Raw genomic sequence first — 5,139 nt, forward strand, 5'->3', positions numbered from 1 at the left:
GCCTGGCGTAGTAACGCCGGAGCATGGTGCACTCCTCGAGGGCATGCTTCACCGGACCTTGATGGTAAGGGCAGGGCTTTTTCAGCATGTCGTCAAATAGCCCGGGGCCCCGGGGGCCTCGGGGATTCCTGCGATCTGTCGCGGCGACATGGACGGCCTCGAAGACCTCCTGCTTCCCTGGGCGACCCTTCTTCTTTTTCTTGGGGATGCGGGCGGGCGAGGCCTCGGGGGCCTCGTCCTTCTGCTTCCCCTTGGCGTCGTTGTTGGGGAAGATGGCCCCAACCGCTTCTTCGCCCGAGGCGAAGTTGGTGGTGATGTCGAGGAGCGCGGCCGCTGTGGTTGGTACGTTCCGGCCCAATTCTCGGACCAGGTCCCGGCAGGAGGTGCCAGAGAGGAACGCTTGGACGATTTCTGAGTCACCGACGTGGGGCAACTCAGTGCATTTCTTGGAGAAGCGCCAGATGAAATCTCGAAGAGATTCGTCTGGCTTCTGGAGGCAACCTTTGAGGTCCCAGGAGTTCCCCGGGTGCACATAGGTGCCCTGGAAATTCCCGACGAAGACCCTCACCAAGTCACGCCAGTCGTGGATCTGTGCGGGAGGAAGGTGTTCGAGCCAGGCTCGTGCCGAGTCTGATAAGAACAAAGGGAGGTTGCGGATGATGAGCAGGTCATCCTCCGCCCTGCCTAGCTGACAAGCCAGACGATAATCGGCCAGCCATAGCTCGGGGTTCGTCTCGCCGCTATACTTCGTGAGGTTGGCAAGTTGCCGGAACCGGGCTGGGAAGTGAGCGTTGCGAATGGCTCTGCTAAAGACCCGAGGGCCCGGCGGCTCAGGAGAAGGACTGCGGTCCTCTTCACTGTCGTAGCGACCGCCTCGATGTGGGCGGTAGCCCCGGGCGGCTCCGTCGCTGCGGCGCCGTCGTCTGCCAACTACTTCGTGGTCGCCTTGTGCCTCGTGCTGGTCTCCAAGTCGATCGCGCACCGAGGGGGCCTCGTTGGCCGCCGGCGCGCGAGCGGGCTCGGGACGGACCGAGGCATCTTGGCCCCGGTGAGGTCGCGCCGTGGGTTGCTCCGAAGTGCCTCCGCGCCGGCGGGAGGCGGAACTTTCGGCCTGCTGTACCACAGCGGTCTCGAGGAGGTCACGGAGCTCTTCGCGGACCCGTCACCCCCTCGGTGGTGGAGGGCTCGGGCATTGCTCGGACCAGCATCGCGGCCGCGGCGATATTCTGGCTAGCCCGATTAAAGATTGGGGGCGGCTCTCCCCCCTCGTTGTCGTTGATGCGGTGATGGACGTCGCGGGCCCTCCCTCGGGCCCCTCCGCCCTCACCGCGCCCTTGCTGCTCCTGCTCGAGAGAGTCCCGAAGCTGCTTGCAGGAGGAGTCGGTCTTGTTCGACCTTAGCTTGAAGCTCGTAGAGCTACTCCAGGTCTGGGCGTCGATGCCCCCCACGGATGGGGTTCTCGTTTCGCGCCACCGGGGCTACGAGACGCGGAGGCGTGGCATCGCCCGCCCTTGCCTGGGGTGGGGGATGGTTGCCTGTCCCTTCGTCTTCTTCGCCCGCCCTTGGCATCCTGAGCCCGACGTGGAAGCACTCGCGAGATGGATCGTAAGTCCCTTCATCGTCGGAGTCAGAATAGCCGAGGCAGTAGTCGCTTGCGGCCAAGAATTGGCACAACGCCCCGGGGTTGTGGAGTTTGGAGAAATCCACCCCGGGCCATGCCTCGTCCTCGTCCGAGGAGTCGAAGTGGGTGCTCAAGTCGAGAGTGAAGCGCTGGCGGCGTTCCGAGGGGTGCTCGTGAGCGGCAGTGTAGGCGTAGGCATAAGAGGCGGCGGCATCCCGCAACCCAAAGGGGTATGAGGACGGTGCCGTCTCCATATTCTGCCCCACCGGGGTCGACCCTTCGGGGAGTGGTGGAGTAGAACTAGACGACTGGGCGTCGCCGCGAGCCACCGGCGATTTTCCTTTGTCCAGGCTCAGGCCAGACAGGTCCCCAGCCAGGGACCCCGTACCAACAGCTGGTCGTAGGACGTCGGCGGGGAGTGGCGTGCCGCCCCGGGTTCGCGTAGCGTCGGGGTGGCATTCATTGCGTCGTGCCTGGCGAGCGCGGCTGCCCGGGCGCCGCCTGCGTCTGGGCTGCCGGGGCGTGACCTCATCGTTGGATGGTGGGGCTTGAGGCTCCCGAACCAAACTACGGTGCCAAGATGCAATGGTCGTATGGGGTCTGCCATCCGGGTCCTGCTAGGATGATGAAGCTAACACGCAGCGACCCCTACCTGGCGCGCCAACTGTCGGTGTTTTGGAACCGGGGGTCCCTCTACCGATGAGTGAATTTGTGCTGCGTGCCCCTAATCCCGGATGGTAATGCGAAGAGACACAAGGTTTATACTGGTTCAGGCAATCGAGGCCCTACGTCCAGTCTGAGAGATCGATCTTATGTTCTTTGCATCGGAGTGCTCGTAGTAGGGGGTTACAAGCTAGGTGAGAGAGGGAGCTAGCCCCAGGTCTCGGCGAGGGTGGTGCGGGCTGCTTGAGGCGTTGTTCTCAAGTAGCGTAGAAGTGTGTCGTTCTATCGGTGTGTTCGTCCCCCCCTACGAGGCCCAAGTCCTCTCCTTTTATAGTTGAAGAGAGAACGAAGGTAGTACATGTATCACTATGCGACGTAGTGTCAATAGAAGTGGCACGTCCGAACCCTGTGGCCCGTTCTGGTGGCGGCGTGGCCGTAGGAGCGATCCGTCCTTGGAGTACTGGAGCGGCGTGGTTGTCCCATCAGGTCCTGTGCGTCGTGGGAGCCCTGGGAATGTCTCGGAGCGGATGTGACGGCGAACGTGCAAGCCCTGGTGGACAGATTGTGCGCGAGGCCGAGGCCTGGTTGGTGCCGAGGCTCACGCTGCGGTGGGGGTCTCGGCGGGCACGAACCCCGAGATTGCCGAGGCCCCGGTGCACAGTGCCGAGGCCTTGAGCGGGCGGCGAGTCGCGGGTGCAGCGTTAGGACACAGTGGCTGGTAACCCCCGTCACGCTCTGTCCCAGGTGCTGATCGTGGACACAGTGCCGGGACACAGTTGTCGGTAACCCCCGCCGTGCCCTGTCCCAGCTGGTACGGCGTTGATGCGACTTTGGGTTGCATCGGCCATTCTATGACATTGAGCCGCGGTCCGGCGGAGATTGCGGGAGTGGTTGAAAGTATTAATGAGACGTGACATGCTGTCGAGGTGGGGGCCGACGGACCACGGACAAGCCGGCCCCGAGCGACACAGAGAATGAGGCCTCGTGCGAGACGGAGATTAGGCCCCTTGCCGAGGCCTCCTCTGGGGTGCCTCGCACGAAGCGGAGTTGGCGTCGGGATGCCGAGACTTCCTGCTCTATAAACGGGGGCGGTGTGTCCGAGCCCTGTAGCCGGCCACTGTTGTGGTATGGTTGATGGAGTGGCCCCGTCCTTGTCGTGTAGAAGTGACGCGCCGGTCGTACTTGATCTTGTGCGTCGTGGGGCTCCAGTACAGCTTGATGTAGGGCATGGCGGGCGTCGTGCTGGTCATCGTGTGATGACGTCGTAGGGAGCTGTGGCTCCGCAGACGGCGAGGCCGAGCCATCGTGGGGGGTTCGGCGGACATGGATCCTCAGGCTGCCGAGCCCCTGAAGCATACCGCCGAGGCCTTGGGGGAATTATTGATCCTGGGTGCTGATTCCGAGGCCACAGTATCTCCGACGTGGCTCCCCACGCTGCGTCGTTCTCGGAGCAGGAGTTGGTAGCATAGTGAGGCATGGGCGTCAACTATGTGCTTTAGTGGTTAGCACAGTGGCGGGCAACTTCTGCCCAGTCCTGCCTCCTGTCCCGTCGGCCATTCTGCTGTACTGTGCCGAACATGCGGCCGATGTCAGGGGCAGCAGTTGGCTGAGTTAATGTGACACGACGTTTTGTCAGAGGGGCGGGAGAAGGAAGAGGCAGCGGAGTGCTGCCGAGCCTACCTCGCGCGAGACGGAGAGTCGGCGGCCCGGCCGAGGCCCTTGGTGGGGGGGTCGCTCGAGGCCAGCGGTGAGGGGGCCTCGGGCGAGTCGGAGAATCGGCCGAGGCCAGCGGTGTTTAGCTGGTTTCGACTTTTTCGAAGTCTAAGCAGCCGTTTTTTGGTTCGTGCTTAGGGTACCCCTTCTCACTGTATCCGACAAGAGGGAGCATGAGACAAAATACCACGAGTTTTGAATCTCAAAATTTGTGGTAATGTACATATATAGATACACTGTGGATGAGTGTAGTTTTAAATTTTTGAGAATCACATGTATGTTTTTAGGTGGTTTTTACGATTCCATCGAAGATGTTTTTGGGTGGTTGACAAACGTTCATCAACCAGATCTGATGTAAGACTCAGGGAAAGTTAAATTTGCCTTAGGGGCATATGCTCCTACCCAATTCACTGTTAGATGCGCATTGGGATGTGTGCAGTGTATGATCTCACATCTAACGGCACATTGGGTAGGAGCATATGCCCTAAGGAAAAAAAAAACCGCCATAATACGCATGAATGATCAAAGTTAGCTGGCCTCGATTTCTGCATACGCATCTGTCCTCTTATGTTTTTTGTTTTTCTTCTAACGTATGAGTGGAGCCCAACGAAACACCGCCGACCATGCATGGGCAACTGACGTCTGAATTTTTTACTTTTTAGTCCTTTTTTCAAAAGTTTCTCACAAATAGACCCCTGGCGGAAAGAATTCAGAAAATGGACCCTAATTTGGCGCCACCGTCCCTGGCGCCGAGCCCCTGGGCTGGGGCAAACTTACATGGAAGGAAGCTTGGCGCCAGTCACTCTGGCGCCGAGCTCGGCGCCGTAGATGCTGGCGCCGAGCTCGGCGCCGTTGACGCTGGCGCCGAGCATGCAGTACGACGTGCGTGAATAGCAAAGTACGACGTGCGTGATTTTACAGCAGAGGTCAGAGGGCCAGATTACGTCAGAGGGGGAGGAAGGAAAGAAGAATCCGCTCGATCAGGGACATGCAGCCGGGCGGGCAGGGCCAAGCCTTGCCGTCCGTGTGCCGTCCCAGACAGTGCCTCTCTGTTTGACCAATGTGGCTAAGTCGATACATGTCGTCACAATGTGTACATCAGCTGATGACAATAGCACTCAACTATAGCCTATATATATTCT

The sequence above is a fragment of the Miscanthus floridulus genome, chromosome 9 (genome assembly GCF_019320115.1).
Source record: "Miscanthus floridulus cultivar M001 chromosome 9, ASM1932011v1, whole genome shotgun sequence".
Taxonomy (NCBI): Eukaryota; Viridiplantae; Streptophyta; class Magnoliopsida; order Poales; family Poaceae; genus Miscanthus; species Miscanthus floridulus.